We start from the raw sequence: 17,739 nt of genomic DNA, 5'->3' as shown, positions 1-17,739 counted from the left end.
ATGACAGTAAATCGTTGATAACCTATTATTGGCTCAGAAATCATCCAGGCTTAGACATACAGGATATTCAGGCATAAACATAAGAGGAAATAAAATGTGATCGGAAGGCATCTCATTGTACAACAGAACAGAAATCACCTTTTTCCCTCGTTCAAAGCATTTGCTTTTATTTTTCCTAGCTTTAACTGTTTATGAGCAATCAGCATGCATCCTTTTCTTTTCCCACCTCATATTCTTGTTCTCCTTTGCATGAACACAAGATGCTGCCATCCTTGGAGAGGGGTGGGGAGAAAAAAAGACAGAGAATTTACAGGAGAACACAAATGAGACAGAGGGAGACAGCGTTGCTCATGAAACCATCTGGGTGTTCCCTGCATCATCTCTTGCTTTGGCACAGAGGCTGTGTTTTTCTCTTCTTCCTTTCTATCCTACATGCTGTGTCTGTTCTGTGTACCCATGCTTTATTTATCATTGCCTTCATTAACAATTTAATTGAAAAGCAAGGGGAAGAGTCACATCTGAATATTATTGGACCAAATGGGACCAATACATCCCATAAGTATGGGCTGTAAATGCTTTCTCTCTCTCTTTTTTTCTCTCTCTCTTTCTCTCTCTCTCTCGCACTCACTCTGTCGATGTCTGCCAACTTAAAAGATAGTAATTTGCAAATGCTGGCTGTCTCTAGTGAAATGTTTGCCCACTCACAACATGAATCTCCTATGTGTGGGCTTCCCCTGCACTGCCCATACATAACCTATTATAGAATGAATATTACGCCGAGCCATTTATTGGCGGTTCTATCAATTGTCTTAATACTTTACTTAGCATTGGTAAACATGTACCTTCCTCCTCTGGGGAAAGATGGGCTACAGTTTTTTTTAGGAAGCAATTGTGTTGCAGCTTCCCCCATTCTGTTCTCTCAGGCCAGAAGATAAAACATTGTGTTAAAGCGGGGACATGCAGTACTTGTTAATCCATGGACATCTGTGTGGTTGTGCATGTGTGCCCGTTTGCAATCTTTATTTGTGAAGCAGCTTTTTTTTTTTTTTTTTTTACATCAGACGAGAGGAGGTAAGAGAATACAAAAGTTTGTGAAATGTGAAAGATATTGGGGGGGGGGGGGGGGGGGGGGGTTAGTTAGGCCAACGTTATGTTTCATACAAAATGTCAATCATAATAAGGGACTTCATTTTGAAGTAATTTTGCCTAAATAGATAGAAAGATTAGCCAAGTATGTGAGATCTTCTTGTCTTTTGAGGAACTAAACTTGAACTTCTTTACAGGGTTCCCACAGTCATGGAAAACCTAGAAAAGGTCCTGGAATTTCACAATCACATTTTTCAGGCCTTGAGAAGTCACGGAATTTGGAAAAATTATTGAATTTTTTTTGGAATATTTTTTGTGTGTAATGAAATAGTTACAGTATTTTTTGTAGATAACCTTCCAGTTAATGTAACATTGGCCTATCTGCAAATTTATTTTCCCTAGCTGTTACAAAACATAGCTCCAATATGTATGTCTTCATGTGACAATATTTTTGTTTTCCATCATGTACGTTTCATCATTTTAATCCCATTCCATCCCACAAATTTATTTCATGGGAATGGCCAGTGGCATTATGAAGCAGTAGAAATGTACAGTAGAAATTGCTATATAACATAAAATTTAGTAAAATTAAATTCACAGACAGAACATTATTAAAGGTAAGACAGGTACTTGTAAAAATGTTCAGAAATAATGAAAAAAAAAAAGAAGTAGTTGCTGATATTCAGGCCATCGAGTCAGACTCTTGAAGACCTCAGGGTGAAGAACTACTAATTATAGCCTGTAAAGAAATGCACAGGCACACACATCTTAATGTATACATAAACATAGGGATTTTATACTGTGGCTTGTTGTATATGTGTGGCATACAGGCAGGAAGGTATGTGCCTAATTCAGACATGCACCAGGCACTACTACAGTGACACTTCACTCGGGGCAAACTGAGCAGCATAAGCAATCAGCGGCTTGCAATGGGAATAAAATCTGTCAGAAGAACCTCTACATGTTAACTTGTTTTCCAATTTTAGGAGCGACGGAATATCAGGCAGCTTAGCTTTAAATGAGGGTGGCATAGGGGAATTCATTTTTTATGGGTTGTTAAGAAGGTGAAAACATTAGTTTCAATAGCTGTCACTGTAAAAAAAAAAAAAATCTTTTCTGATCTATAAATTCATCCCAAATCATTAGACAATGAAACATCCACCCCTTGGGAATCATAAAGACTAGCTCTATAACAACTGTGTCCTCCTTATTGACAGAAAACAGCAGCTTGATGGATTAGTGTAACCATAAATGGATTCCAATGGCAATGAATTTCATGGCGGGGAAAACAAACATCTCTCAAAATGTCCATAGAATGGCACTGTAATGCTACAGAGAGAATATAGGGAGGGGTTCATGTCCTGCAGTCAATGTGGTGTTAGGTTTGGGCTGCTAAAATAGTAGGTATTCTATTTCTTGGCAAGGCACAGTAACTTCTTCAATGGTTGCCAGGCAACCAGTGAAGAAGTTACTGAAGAAGTGAAGAAGTTATTGTGCCGTGAAGAGTGACGACAAGACTTACTGTGCTCGGCCAAAAAAATGGTCTGCCACATAACCCCCCATAAAGCAACATTGTGTCATTTTTACTCTCTAGTTTTTCCACAGATGAGATATAACATTTTAATGAGTGGGCTGCAACTTAGCTAATTTCATAAAGACATGAGAGTGGTGTCAGTCCTCTCATCTATGTCTCAGCAAGGAATCTATTAAGTGTGTTATGTTACTATTTTGTCACAAACTCTCTCCCTCTGTATTTTCTTACTATCCTCTTAAGTTTTGGTTCTGGTCGTTTATGAGCATATTACCCCCACAGGACTCAGGCGAGGTGTCAGACCTTAAGCAGCAGACATCCAGGAGACACAGCTGTAAAAACGCCCATTTATCAAGGCGAAATGCCAAATGAGAGTGAATCTCAGGTTGGCTTTTATTTCCAATTTTTCACAGATACGTGTTCACAAACAGTAACTGACAAATACCATTAAACCTTTGAAACCTGGATAGACAGATCAGTTTTTCTTTCAAACCTGAGAAAAATGTTTTGTTTTCTTCTAGAACTTTGAAAATGCCTCACAAATTACTAAGAATTAGGAAATATGACAAGTAAATGACCTGAAATTATTTGTTTGTCTTTTTCTAGTTATTCATTTTTCAAAGTTGACAGAGGAAATTATTAGAAATTCATTTCTAATTTGTTTTTGTATGTGTGTGTGTATATATATGCATATTTTTTCAGGTAATTTCCTTGTTTTGGCTCATTTTTAGGTCATTTTCTAAGTTTCATTTATTTTTCTTACTTTTGTATCCTTTTTGGCTAATTTTAGGGTAATTTCTCTTGTTTTTGTCTAATTTTCTAGTCATTTTCTTGTATTTTTTTTTTTTTTTTACCCTTTTGTGGCTTATTTTCAGCTCGCTTTCTTGTCATTTTTTTGTCTTTCATTTCTTGCTAATTTTGAGCAATTTTCTTGTTAAGTTGCTCATTGTCCTCTCTCCATGTTTTTGGCTGAAATCGAGAAATTTGCTTAGGTTTCAAAGGGTCAAAGTAATAAAAAACCACAGATAAAAATAAAAAGAATGCAAAAAAATACATCTAAAATATGAAGTTTGTAATATAACTTTGGCAAGAAAAACGGACTGTTTATCCTACCACTCACAGTAAAAAGCTGATTGAGGGAGAATTAGTTTTAGGGCCTTTAAAAATGACTGAAGCCACACTTCCTTTAGTCCACTGGGGGCAGTTAATGCTCAAAAAATTTTGGCAGGAGTTTCACTTTAATTCTAAATATGAAGACATAGACATTTTTCTGTGGTGTGTTTACTACAACCTGGCCAAGTAAGCAGTGAAAAATACTAGCTCATGCAATGTAATCCCCTGCCTCCCTGAAGGAATCAGTGTATAGAGAGATGGATGGAAAAGGAGGAATGGAAAGGGAGGGGGGAGAACAATAATGGTCTCTACAGTTCAGTATCTGCTCATTAATCATTCATAGGCAGCCAAGTGGCAGCAGCAGGGAGCACAGTGAGATATCAGGTTACAGTATCAAATCTCAATTTATAAATAGAATAGTTATGTAGGAAGCAGAATACCATCACTCATAGCCCCCTCCTCCCACCTTCCCCTGAGTATTCACTGATTTCTCTGCGTCCATGGTTTGGCAAGTTTGCCGTGACACTAAGTAGCCTAAACATATGGTAAAACTCCAAAAGTGATCTTAAAGGTACAGTTCAACCCCAATCAAAAACACATATTTTTCCTTTTACCTGAGGAGCTGTTTATCAATCAAGAATATATTTTTGCATTTTTGCACAGTGCTGAGTGTTCGGCTGTAGAGATGCCCTCTCTCCAGTGTAATGGAACTAGATGCACTCGGCTTGTGGTGATCAAAGTGCCTATACAAGTCAATTTAATAAACTAAACACTAATGTCTCTTTCCAGAAATCATGACCAGGCCACTTAAGGTAGTCCATAGGCCTCGTTGTGAGCGGTTTCATATAGGAACTATTTTCTTTCTACCAAAGTACACCTGCCAACTGTATAACCGTGCCGAAGGGAGCATGCATCTACTGCTAGCTAACATTACAGCTTAGCTGAGGAGGATGCCATTAATGTTTACATCTTACGCTGTCATCAGCACGAGTCTCTTATCCATGAGTAGATGCATATTTCTCTCTGCCAGGGGATTGGGTTGGCAGATGTAGTTCTGTAGAAAGAAAATAGTTTCATACATGTAACTGCTCACAACAAAGTCTGTGGATTATCTTGAGCAACCAGGTCATGATTTGTGGAAAGAAACATTGTTGTTGAGTTTTTCAAATTTATTTTTCGGGCTTTTTGAGTTCAACAAGCAGAGTGCCATCTTATTCCATTATATTGGAGAGAAGACAGATGTCTTGTTGGCCGATATCTACATGACAGTTCACAACAAAACAAACTCGATTGATCAATAACACTACAGGTGAGAGGGGAAATATGTGTTTTTTTTTATTTTTGGGCTGAACTGTCCCTTGGTGTGATGAAATAAGGGTAGAACAGCTGTTATAGTTCACCTGTGTCATTCAGATTTGCTGTTAGTCACTGGCATATGAAATTATGTCATCCATCCTTTTAAACATGCTCACTCATGCTCACCCATCAACATGCTCCGGTACCTGACTTCACACGCTGCAGCTTAAGTGGGCATCACATCCTCTCTTCTCATTTCACAACCGATCCTGTCAATATCTGCCGTACACTCCACCACACCCGGATCGATAAGAAAATGCTTTCCACCCGATCCCGTTTGTGATAGCGATGCTTCACTGCCACTCATCTCCTCCGCTCAAGGGCAGCATGTCGACAGACGGCCATATGAAGAATGGCAGAGTCCGACAAGCCCTTCTCATGGCAGAGGTGATGAGAAGGGGGTGTCCCATCTTTCCTGCTTCTCATTCTCAGAGACACGGCAGTGACAAGTGGCGCCTTGTGTTGATTAATGGTCCATGGAACTGCCACATCTAACATGACACATCTAACATGCCAAGCACAGACAGCTTTACTCTTTAAACTTTAACTAATTCAAAATGATATAGCAAAACTACTCAGAAAATACAATTGATTATTTCATTAATAAAACAAATGAACAACTGAGTCCAAATAACACATGTTTAAGCATCCCTATTGGTTTCCTTTACATTATAGAATTGATTTAAAGGTCCAATGTGTAGCAGTTAGTGGCATCTAGTGGTGAGGTTGCAGAACTAAAACTTCTTTTGTGTGCCAAACGTATTAAACTATGGTGGTGGACACAAAAATGCAAACACATGAACTGCCTTGAGGACCTGCTTCATGTGTAGATAAAGCTCATTCTAAGGCGCTGAAAAAACCACTCACCCTAGACCTTTAAAAATTTTAATGACAACTTCTAAAGCACATTTGGGGCTGGCCCCAGATTATGTTATTTACTAATCCCTTGTGATTTTGCTTGCAGTCTAAGATCCTCTTTTAGAGGTAAATTAGTAAATCTTAGGTTAAAAAACAGACAAGACCGAGCCTTTGTAGCCCATGACTGACCTGAGATCAGAGAAGTCAGGCAGGCTGGCTGTGTTCTCTCATATAAATAAAATATGGGAGGAAGGCAATGAGCAGTGGAGAAGAAATGACCCAAAATCTAACAAGAAATTTTCAAAAAGTAAAAAAATTACCTGAAAATAAGAAGCAAAAAAAAATTAAACAAGGAAACAGTCTTGAAAAAGTGCTTAAAATTATAATAATTGTGTGACATAAATTTAATTATGTGATCATGATAATTATAAATATGATTTTTCCCTAGCTTTTTTTTTCAACTAGGCATTTTCACTTGCTTTAAAAAAATCTAAATCTACTAATTCCTTGTAATTTATGAAACATTTCATCCCAAATTGCTTATAGCCTTTTCCCCATGTTTTGAAAGAAATTGCACCAATTTGCCAAACATTCAAAGGTTTCAGTTCATGTGAAAGGCAGCTGAAAGCAGCACAAGAAAAGTGATGTCACTCCAGGTTTCAAAGCTTTAAAAATGTGCTTTCTCAGAATTGCTTTCTTGAATCGGATTTCTTACTTGATGATACTGGGATATAGTAATTCATACCTTTCTTGTCATTAGTGTATTAATTCTACTTAAATGTGGTATATTATCTGGGGTTTTTTTTTTTCCTTTGTAAAGCATATTGGAACTTATTTTTGAAGTGCTATATGGATTATGTTCATGATGATGATGATGATGATGATGATGATGATGATGATGATTACACTGTATGACAAATAGGCCCTTGTGAATTCTTTAGCAATATAAGATGGAGCTCATGTTCTGTAAGATGGGGTGATTCACAGCTTTAGTTAACTTTGTAGGCACACAAGTACTGTTATGCATTTTTTACCTTTGACACTTATAAAGCTACATCTATCTACACATTCGATTGTGAGACAAGTCAAGCACTGAGGTCACCCATGACCTAAGAAAAGAGCCCACAAGCTTACTGCACACTGCAGCTCGTGTCAGTGATGTAGCCTTAAGTGGTCAGCTTGAGGGAAGAGCCTAAGCATCTTAATCTGAGCTCAAACTGCTTTACACAGCATTAACAAGTGAGATGAGCAGCCATCAGCCTATCAATGATTAACTCGAGCCTTAACCCTCAAGCTTGTGCCCTATATCTCGGATTTTGTGTTATTTGGGATTCTTAACAGTTGGTTTCTGACTTTTTTGGCTGGCTTTAATGCGTTTGAGATGACAGATTTGGGTGTAACAGGTTACTGTGTCCTCACTCTATTTTGCTGTTTCCTTATTCTCACTCTTTGCTATCTTCTCAGCCCTTTTCGTCACTTTCTTTTGCATGCACATCTTGTTCTTCCGACTGTAACACTTGTCTATTGTGTGTGGACTTAAACTGAACAAGGGGAACCTTAGAAGAGGAGGCGTTGCGTGTGTGGGTTGAGATGTCCGTGCATGGTGGATTGAAATACCTGCGGGCAGTAAATGAAAGCCTCTGCCTGGCACAGCAGCGATTCAGCAGCAGTGCGTGTATGATTGAATGCTCGTGCAGGGCAATCCAGTCGTTGAACACAACGCAGGAAAGGCTGAATGCTTGCACAGCACAGGTTTAGTAGCAATGTGCATGTGCAATTGAGTGCTCAGACAAGGCTGCCCTTAACATCAAACCTTGTGCGGCAGGTTTAAATGCATGTTAGGGAGCAGGTGAAAGGTTTTAGGCGTGCAAATGATTTGCTATTGCAAGACCAATCCTGATGTCAGAGGCAATACATCATTTTAATCAAATAAGACCTGTCATCGGACAGCTCTTCCTCATATTACTGAGTCTGACATTTGTCCAAAATGGTGCGTTGTACTCAGCACCGTTGTGAAGCCAGACACAAATATGAGGAGGGAGAGGTTCTGAGAGGAGAGACTCGGAATGAAAAGCAGGTCTAAACGACTGACCTGATATAAGAATGATGTGATGGGGTAAGGCCAGCAACATAAGCAGAGCATCACTCAGTCCGTGTGTGGTGCGTGTGTACCTTATATGGCATGAGCTATAGCATGACTGACATGTTAAAGCACGGGCAGCAGCGGGTCCATAAGCTATTAGAGAGGAGGCGACTGCCACATCACTCACCTGTCTAGAAGCCAGTTAGTTGGCAGAGCATGTGATGATGGGTACTGTAGTATCCTGTCACACTACATTGCAGTGTCAGAATCTGGCATTTGCACAAATAAAGACAGCTTTTACTGTTGTTTTGATGTTGAGATCAACCTGTTTGGGTTACTGTTTCTCCCACAATATGTGAATTCTGCCATTTGCCTTTTTCTAAAGTAGAAATAGAAAGTGAATTTTCTGTACCTTTATAGTGATCACAGTGTGGTTTTCCTTTTTTTTCTTTAAAAAAAAAACAAACCCCCAAAAAAGGGAAAAAAGACAATGAGCAACTTGACAAGAAATGTTCTATAAATTGCAAGAAATTAGTAGATTTGAAAAATGATTAAACAAACAGGGAAAAATTTTAAATCTATATTTATAATTATCATTTTTCCTTTTAACCAAAAGGTACTTACTATTATATTGCTGTGTCTGTTTTTGTAATGATACTTCCTGTTTGCACTTTACCTCTGCTGCTGAAATGTTGCAAAATTCCAAATTGTGGAAATCATCTTAAAAAAAAGAACATAAAAGTTGTGTTTTGATAAATTTGAATGAACTGCTTATATTTACCTAGAGGTTTGTCCACATCCCCCATGTTGCACCGCCATTGTTTTACAGTAGCCCAGAACGGGCAAACCAAACACTGGCTCCAGATGGGGCCATTGGCGTTCCATGATGAGCAGACTCAGAAAGCCCCTAATTTTTTAAAACATGAAACTGCTTTGATCAGATCACAGAGTATATTTGTTTAGGAGAGGAGATCATCAAAGCTCTATGCCACTAAATCCTGCACACCAGTCCGTCAAGTATTTATTATCATATTTCCTTTATTTTACTTTATTTTTCTTTTATGTCTCTTTTCCCTTTGTATATTAAACCCAGTGCTTTATTTTGAAATCAGTTATGTCAATATATACTATTGTAAAAGTAATATTCTAAATGTAGCCATATGCATTTTATCTCCAAACATCAGTTTATCTTTGAACTCAAAAGTAACAAGGAGATGTTTTCTTTATCCCATCATTAGTTTTCGTATCAGTGTTAAATTAAGATTTTATTGTAAAATTATGCTGAGGAAAGCATGCCATCAGTAATCACTGTGCTGTTCTAATGCCTGCAATACATGCACCCATATCATCTGTTTACTGGCATCGGCACAGTCAGCCTCCACTTCCTCTTCTCTACCTTCTTGTGTGGATGCTCAGCACATACAGTACACTTAGGTGCACATACAGTACACACAAGCATGCACACACATGGCTAATGTGTCTCATCTAAAATAGCTCTTAGCCATATGGAAAGATGAAAATCCAATACTTAGTAAAATCGATTATGATGCTTATCTTCAAGTGTGCGTTCATATCTGCGAGTGTTTACGTCCAGGGTAATAATACCAATAAGTGTCCAGTAAAAGGTCCCTTTCTCACATACAGCCTATATATTTCTTTGGGTTTTTCATGTGTGTGTGAGGCAGGCATGGTGACAATTCATTATGATTCTTTATCCTTTTTTTGATGGATTTAGGTATGAAATCTCACCCATATTGCCCAGCCCTATATGTAAGTTAGTCTTTATAGTGAGACATCAACAGCACAGTAGAGACAAAGCCTGAATTTATGTGTGTAGACTTGTACACACTTGTACTAGAGTGAGTGTACACTCTCTCACACCTGGTCAAGCCTGTGTAGGAAGCTGTAATGTTTCCCTCCTACTGTGCATAGTGTGGACCTGAAGCCACTTTGTTCTGTGTGTGCTATGAGCACATTTTATCTCTCTCCTAGTCGTCAATCCATGCAGCAATATGTTCTCCATCACTCTCATATCAGAGAGCTAAATTGCAGTGGAGATGAGCAGTTACACTCCTCTCCATTTAACCCCCTTACTTTAAAATGAGATGAGATGATGAATGTGTGAATTGTCTTTTTATACTTGTGTAGCCCACACATACCAGCTTCACTACTGCAGTAGAAGATCGATAATCAGATTCACAAAAGGCACTTGATGGCTTGATGTCTCATAATTTCATCTTTCTCTTCTTCAGATTCCCTGTTCGTACCCTCTATTGTCTTCCCAACTCTGTGTCTTACTACTTCATCACCACAGTTCCTCTTCCATCTACCTGCAATATTCATCTCTCTTTCCCTCCTTCATCCTGGTACTAATGAGTTCTGGATGTGGTTGGTGTGGGGTCCAAAGCTTCTCCCTCACTGCCGCCTCTCCAGCTGGGTGCTCCCATGGCGCACCAAATGCCTCTCTTGAATATTGAATAAACCCCAGGACCACCTCTGTGCTTCCTGATCAACAGCACCGCTATTACCTAGCTATTACTCTGCACGGGGTCTCTGGGCTCCATCAGGATGGATGGGCTTTGAATCTGTTGTGTTGTGGGCGAAGGTAGAAATAATAGTCTGGGGTGGGCTGAGCGTTTGAAGTTGTTTGATACTATCTGTTGCAATTATGAAACCTTTTCTTTCCGTTTTATAACTCGCTGAAGTTGCCTCAAAGCACCTCTCGAAAGTGTGTTATTCTGGGGTGCTGCCAATCAAAATGTGACATGCAGGTAACTTGACTGCAGGTGTGTAAGATTCATTGTAGCCTCAGATAACCCATTGAAAATATGGACCCTATTATTATTGCAATGTTTCCCCCAGAATTAGAGTCTATGTTTGGCGGTGGGTATGACGATACGATGGTGCAATGGTACGACAGAACAACCATATGACCGTATGGCTGTGGTAGGAGTGGCTGTTATCTTTTGTGTGTTTGTCCCTTTTTTATCATTCTATGTCACTTCTCTAAAAATGGAAGTTTTTGCAGGTCCTTGAACGCAGCACAGGTGGAACTCATTATGAGTTCTCTTTTTTTTCTCCTTACAGCAGTTTAAGAAGTCACAGGTTGGATAAATGATCTGTCTGTCTGTTCAGAGCTGATCAAATCAATGGACAAAGGGAGCAGCTGCTGGAGAGGCGACTGAAAGCAAACTTTTAGACTCAGCGCAGTTTCCTTTTCACTATGCATGCCGTTCTACTGCTCCGTCCGTACCCTGAGTACAATCTGCTCTCCGAGAGTGTGGCGAAATGAATAACTCGGCACATATATATTCCAATAATGTGTTGATGAATGATCCAGCTCCAGAAATGTGAAATCAATACATGGTGGCAGATGTTTTAATGGTGGCGTGCCGCTACAAATAAATGAATGTATGAGAAGCCTTATATTGGCATTATGGGAAATTCCTACAAACTACTTTTTTCTCTTTTGGGAGGAATCAACAGTAGTGTAACACTACTACATATATGCAAATGTTGTCATAGAATCTGAGTATTTTGTGCATAGTGAATGTTGTCTCCAAGTGTTTACTGCAGCACACTTGCACAGCAACTACATCGGAAAACTGGAAAAGTTTAGAAAACAATATCCAGACATTTTGAAATTTGTATTTGAAGACTGTAGAGTTAGAAATTGATTTTTAAAATGGGTGTTTATTTTGGGATGTTTTGTAGCTTGTATGTGTGTTTTTGAAATATTGATTATGCTTTTCCACAAAACGTATGAACTTATTGATATTTGTACCAAGATACTTGATCAAAGAATGACAGCTTGTTTTTAAATGCTTGCTATTGGATAAGTGGGGAACATTAGTGGAGCAACATCAATTTTCCTTAACTGGAACTATTTGGAAGAATTATTATCAGATGGATTCATTTTTTGTCTCTTCCTCTCTATATAAGGCACAAACACCATTTTTGTGTCCTTTTATTTTTTGCGTGTTTAGAATACATTGGGGATGCTGTCAGATAACATAGCCAGAGATTCAGAATAGTCTGTGATGTAACGCCTTTGGCATAATAAACATGAAAGGTAGAAGCAAAGCAGTGTGAATGAGCTGATATTTACCTACCATTCATTTTTTATCTAGCCTCTCCATGATAGCCACTTCATTATTCAAAGGCCAACCACACAATTAGCAGCAGCAGATCCTATTGCGAAGCAGTCCCGCTAGGACCAATCAATGCTATTAGATCCGTCAATGTGATTAGACACACTCTTGCATCTTCCTTATTTCTCCTTCAAACTGCTTGTACTAGGAAAGGTTGTAAGGCTTGTTGCCTTTAATTTATGCACCATTGATCCAATCCCATGCCAAATCAGGCAGCTATATTGCAGGAGATATAAACAAAGAAACATTTCACAGTGCATGTTGTTAATAAGGGCTTTAACAACTATATCTAGGTCTTTGGCTGCAACAATCTTTTGTGGCTGTGCTGTAATGTGGTCTGAAAGACAAACCACATTCATCTCACCCACAGACTCACAACACCTAACTCATGCAAAGAGCACAAATATGCACCTAAGGTGCACCTAAGGTGAGGGGTGGTCATAGCAATCAATCATTTTAGCCACACTAGCAGTATAGCTTCCTGGATGGTAATGTCTGCCATGCAATTGGTCCTTCACTTTGCTCCAGACTTAAATATCTTTGCAACCACTGGAAGGATTACCGTAACATTTTGTAAAGGCAGTCATGGTTCCCAGATGATAAATTATTTTAAACAATGCTGTTTAGAGCTGCAAGGATTGTGCAATAGTTCCATAATGTGTTAACAATGGGGTGTGTGCACTATGTGTTATGTGCAATGTATGTGCAATATTTTGTATTTTAATTTTAATTTTTTTTTTAAATATATTTTTTATTTTAATTTACTGGGTGATTTGGTACAGCTAGTGCTGTTTTGTTTATATGTGGATTGTTTTATTGTGACTGTGATGCCATTAATAAGCACAGCATCTGAGTCCAAGATGAATGGTATTATGGACGGTATGGTAAAGTATCGCATTGCATTTGTTGCATCGCATCGCACCATATCGTATCGTATCGTATCGTATCGTATCGTATCGTATCCTAGAGACTTCGATGATGTCCTGACTTCTCCTGTAACACCACCATGAGGGTGACACTTGTGGTATGTTAGGGAAATCTCTGTGATATTTGATTGGTTTAATGGATGTGTAAAAAGAACTGGATACAGTCTTGGAGCCATGGCCCCATTCATTTCTATAAAAGTTGCTAAGTGGGGCATGAAGCCAAAAAAGGTCAACTTCCTGGGAATAAAATTATCCTGATTTTCTACTTTGTGGGGCTCATAAAGCAAGTGCACCAGAGACTTCTGCCAGCCACGAGGCTAACATCAGGTATTAGAGCTCTACTAATTTGAATGGGAGTAAAATGATTTAACTGTGTAGTTTTTCTAGACTTTCAGATTTTTATCAGACCAAATAGATAAAATTCTTAAAGTGAAATGAGTCATTTTGTGTTTTTTTTTTAAACTTCAAAAAGATTATATATTTCACCCCATTAGAATTATTAGGTTGTATCTGCTTTGTGAGTGGTTTTGAGCTTCAAGTTTTTTTTGCATTCCAAACAGCAAAATGAGCCCTTTTGTTTTATGAATTAAAAAAAACAAAACAAAAATGCATATCATAAGAAAGAACTCCTCACATTATGTCAGTGTGTTGTCACAGAATAAAAATATACCAATTATTTTATTTTGATAAAAAAGTCAAATACTTATAATTCTACTGAAATGATTTATTTGCCGAACTCAAAACAAAAAATAAGAAAAGATCAGTTCAGGAAGGGAACTGAACTGATCACAAAGATAGGGCACTGAACAAACCAAAAAACTAAGCCTGGTGTTCTCCAAGCATCAGCATCCAGGATCTGAGAGAACATGGTATAGTGATCAGTCAAGGCACACTATTACTCAAAATCAGTGATTGACTTCAAAATTTCAAAATGTAATCTATTCATTCAGCTAAGTATCATGAAATCTGATACATAAACCCTTATTCACTTGTGTTATACTTGGTGAATCAGCAGTGAACATCTCGCCTTGCTCTTTAATTCGTTCTCTCTGTACCTGTTATTTTCTATTCTTGGCCCCTATCTCATTTTTCCTCCATGCATAAACATAAAACTAGTTTGATTGTGACTTGAATAAGCCCAAACGTAGAGGCACCAAAGCTTTTGTACTCGATTCAAATGGAATGTGATAAGCGTGTGTGTGTGTACAGAATGTCTGAATGGATCACCTCTGCGATGGGATCAGCAATTCACCTCAAGTCTCCACAAAAACGTTGTGTTTCAGTGGGGCCAGACGGATCCTCAGTGGATTTATCAAGAGCCTCAGTGACCTTGTGGTAAGATGAGAGCGAGAGGCTGCTCTGAGCTCAATGCCACAATTTTAATTACTACTGGCAAAAAAAGGCTACTATAGTTTGTGTGTATCAGAGAGCTCTGTGGTTAGAGAGTGTGTGAATTCATGTGCCTTTTAACCTGTGCGTGATCTGTGTGTGTGTTTATGCACACTGCATGTGTAAATCTGACACTGGTGTAGAGCTCTCCACCAAAGACCATCCAATTTGGGCCGGCCCTCTTTAAAACCCTCTTACATAAGCCACTACTCTCAGATGTGTGATATCATGGAACTATTTTTGGCTTTTCCTCTGAAAAGGCTGAACAGAGTTAGATAAAGACTAGCTTATTCTTTAAATAATACATTGGAGCTCCCTTTCATATTAAATGTCTTAATGCACTGTCCTCACAAAATTGTGCCAAAGCTGACTTGGATTGACCTGTAGGCTTTGGTTTGAGTTGTCAGAAAAGAACATCATGAATTTATTGTAGGAAACTTAAGCCCTTCTCGTCAACTGACCTGGATTCAGTGGCCAAACAAGACGTATCTTTGTGACTGTCCTAGATTTTGCTCTGACATCAAACAGATGGCGAGACTCATCTAATGTCATGATCGGACTTTAATACTCAAATTTTTCTTTTCTGCTTTCCACGGTCCATTTTGATTCACAGCACAGGGACCCACTTATCTTGAGTTGAGTTTTATTGATGAAATACAATATTCGATGCGTATATGTCAAGGCCTTAAGTCATTATTTTGCATTGGCATGTGGCTCAGATCAATGTTTATACCCCCCCCCCTCAAAGAAAACAGAAAAATATAACCTGTACTCCAGTAAAGTTTAAGATTCAGCATGTGTGTCTGTTGATCAATATTTATTCCTGTAGTGCATCTGGAATTCTCAGTTCAGTACTCAGTGTATCAAATGATGCAAGTAAAATTGTGCCAAAAGCAAAAACAACTCCTACAAAACACCCAGGCAAGCCTAAAACACCTAAGGGGGGGAAAGAATGAGGTTGTGGGTCTACTTCTGACCACAAAGTCTCTTCGCTGTGCAGTCGTGAGAGGACTGGTGCAATCAATTTGGTTTTAGAAGATCACTAGCTCTTATTAGAGAACCATAGAGGCATCTCCCAGTGTGGGTGTAGCAAACAGCCTTAGCTAAACGGAGATTAAGGCAATGCTGGAAAGACCCCTTGAAGCCCTCTAAGACTGGTGGGTGATTTTGGATTTAGCAGTGGTAGCAAGATAAAGGCCTTTCTTCCTGCTTAATTGATGGCTGTAATCCATGTGTTGTTTTAAAAGCCTGTCTCGTTGATGTGTGAACACAAACCCCTGTGGGTCTGTGCAGAAAGTGGTAATTTAGAGGGCCAAACTGAGGGTTTCCCACTGGTTTGGTGAAGAATTGTAGATTTGGGATGCACCTAAATGGCTCGGCTGATGACATAGAGTTTGTTGAGGGTAGCAGACGTGCAATTTGGCTCTATTTTTTGGTAATATGTAAGGGATAATACCCAAAGAGGTGTCCATTATCAGGAACTAATCCATTAATTCCTGATAATGGACACCTCAAAGGGCATTATCCCACTTAGACCATTGTCATATACCAAAGAGAATGATTAAGACCTTTCATTAATACTTAAAAAAAAATCTTAATTAGCACCCCTAATTTAACATCAACAATATTGCAAACAGTTGACAGACAGTAAATGTAGGTTGACAATATATTAAACAACTATACTAGCTAGCTATTTAACAATGTAATTGTTTCCAATTCATTATCAATATCTTTACAAATACATGATGCCAAGGCTTTGACTGCATCCCTGTTGCTATGGGTACTCATTTTGAGATATAGGCTGATACAATGTAATCAGTGCAATAATTGAAAATGGTGAACACAGAGTTTCACTGGAGCTATTTAGTAGCTGTCCATTATCTGGTATTAGCTGACATCCTGCTGTTTTCCACAATCGAGTATTAAATTGGACCATGGTAAAAAATGATATACAGAGGACAACATTCTTTAACAGAAATACTAATGCCATTCATTAAGATTATTTGATAGAATTTTAAGTCACCTGTATTTAAATTTAAAAAAAAAAAAAAAAAAAAAAAAATGTCCCTATCAAGACTAGCTACAGCTATCTATCACCATACAGTATATTCCCGGGACTGTCAGTCCTTCAGTCTAAAAATGATGTTTGACTTTTGAATTCCCTCTGATCCTTTTGATAACTTTTCACATTTCTGTTATTCTAAGTCAGTTACTCTCTATTCAGCCATGCTGCAGTACATTTTTATCAGTAATCTGATTTCAGCGAGTGTACAATTATACCAGCAGTACTGTGATTAATGAGTAGCAAAGAAGTGGATAGAGGCTTAATGAGAAGATCACAGTCATTCTTTAAGTTAGGAGGTGCTTGAACCCCTCAAGGCCTTCGCACACTTTTAGGAAATCTGCTGGTGTACCTTGTGGTCTCAGTCAGGAATTATAATATCCTTGCGTTGATCGCTATCATGAATCACAAGTTCTGCTTAATCTCTACAAAGTATGTAATTAACCCTGCACTGATTCATATCACTCATTATATTACCACAGATAGGTTGTTGAAAATAGAGCACGATGCCTTATTATCTCAGCTCTGCTGCTAGTGCCTAAATATTAAGTACCTTTCATACCTCTGCTCGGAAAGTTAGCAAATGTCTCTTTGATGTTTGTCTGTGCAATGCCATAGACATGTCTATACCTTTTCTGACATGCTTTTTAAAATATAAAATCAAGTCAAATGACTAAAATTTTAGCAAATTTAGTTACAATTCTGCAAATATAATACTATGATGCTACCAGTAGCAGTTATTTATAAAACCATTCAAACTGAATTTAAAAAGTGTGAGTTAAACAAAGCGGCAGATCTTTTTCTATTCTAGCGTCTGCTAGTTTGGACATTGTACAGACTTGCAAATGCTAATTTTAATGCAAAAATTAATTACAGCCATTTTTGCCTCTGGAGGAAATTAGTGACCTATTGTTAAAATGTGCTACAAAGTGAAAGAGAGAGAGCAAAACTTGATTAAAATAGAACTGAAAAATGAAGGTGGAATGAGTTGAAATGAGGACAGTTGTTGTTGATAATAGTGTATGTATGTGTGCAAAAACACTGAATGACCAAATTTGTACCAGTTGTAGACGCCCTCGTCATGTTTCATGAGCATGCTTGCACTATAATAATTGCTCAATAAATCTTCACTAGACCAGTATCAGTTTAAGTTACACTCTCCAACTTTTCCAACTATATTGCAT

General features: G+C 38.2%; 1 protein-coding gene across 1 annotated transcript in view; it reads left to right on the top strand.

The window, feature by feature from the left end:
* gabbr2 (gamma-aminobutyric acid (GABA) B receptor, 2) overlaps positions 1-17,739 on the top strand; it is a 167,259-nt gene that overhangs the window by 35,907 nt on the left and 113,613 nt on the right. The gene's annotated exons all lie outside the window — the stretch shown is intronic.

Source organism: Plectropomus leopardus, chromosome 18 (assembly GCF_008729295.1).
Source record: "Plectropomus leopardus isolate mb chromosome 18, YSFRI_Pleo_2.0, whole genome shotgun sequence".
NCBI classification, from domain to species: domain Eukaryota; kingdom Metazoa; phylum Chordata; class Actinopteri; order Perciformes; family Serranidae; genus Plectropomus; species Plectropomus leopardus.
This window is presented reverse-complemented; position numbering and strand designations above follow the sequence as displayed.